Raw genomic sequence first — 874 nt, 5'->3', positions numbered from 1 at the left:
AAACTAAAAGATTCTTGTAAGGAAACAACAGACTGTCAGAGTATGGGGAACTCATCATGAGTGAGGAAGGTCATCCAAAAGGAAATGGCAGCCATGAGAAGCGCTACACATTGGCAGTGTAGTTATCTTGACCTTTAAAAGTCATTTCATCCCCCTAAAGCCAGTCCTGATGAGAAAGCCTAAGGCCTTGTCATAATACACTTCTAGGTAACATACAAATGGTGTGAATCTTTTGGGAAGTAACACAAGTGAAGAAGTCTTAGAAATGTTCATCTTGGGGGGTGGCCGGTTAGCTCAGTTGGTTAGAGCGTGGTGCTGATAACACCAAGGTTGCCGGTTCAATCCCTGCATGGGCCACTGTGAGCTGCGCCCTCCTTAAAAAACAAACAAACAAAAAGTTCATCTCAAAGAATACAGGAACTAGCTTAAAGGGATTCCCTTTGGCACCATCTGGCACAATCATTTGAGCAACAATATAAATGATAGCAATGGATTATAAACCACAAAATGAGTCCATACTGATATACATAAACAAATGAATAAACGAAGAAGGTTAAGCTCTTCTCTTTACAGTGGAATTCCAACTAATAAATGTAGAAAGAATTCTAGAATTATAAATCATTTTTGGTTAAGTATTTCAGGCAAAAATCATCCATGGATGCTAAAATTCCTAGGCAGAATTATGATGAAAGACAATATCTGGCCTTAAAGTATCTCCTCCATAAGATACTTATTAATTACAAATGTAAACATAGTAACATTTAAGTAAAGAACACTGGCCTTAGCCAAAGTTAAGATCAAAGTTAATACAATAAGCAATTGGAGAAATCGACGTCATGTGCCTCATATGATAGATACACTGAGGACACAACCT

At 37.8% G+C, this 874-nt stretch overlaps 1 non-coding gene across 1 annotated transcript; it reads left to right on the top strand.

Moving 5' to 3' along the window:
* The first annotated feature begins 283 nt into the window (after positions 1 to 283).
* On the top strand, positions 284 to 357 carry TRNAI-GAU (transfer RNA isoleucine (anticodon GAU)). The gene has a single exon. It is a non-coding gene; the product is annotated as a tRNA-Ile (tRNA).
* Positions 358 to 874: the final 517 nt, after the last annotated feature.

The sequence above is a fragment of the Rhinolophus ferrumequinum genome, chromosome 2, assembly GCF_004115265.2.
Source record: "Rhinolophus ferrumequinum isolate MPI-CBG mRhiFer1 chromosome 2, mRhiFer1_v1.p, whole genome shotgun sequence".
In the NCBI taxonomy this organism is placed as follows: Eukaryota; Metazoa; Chordata; class Mammalia; order Chiroptera; family Rhinolophidae; genus Rhinolophus; species Rhinolophus ferrumequinum.
This window is presented reverse-complemented; position numbering and strand designations above follow the sequence as displayed.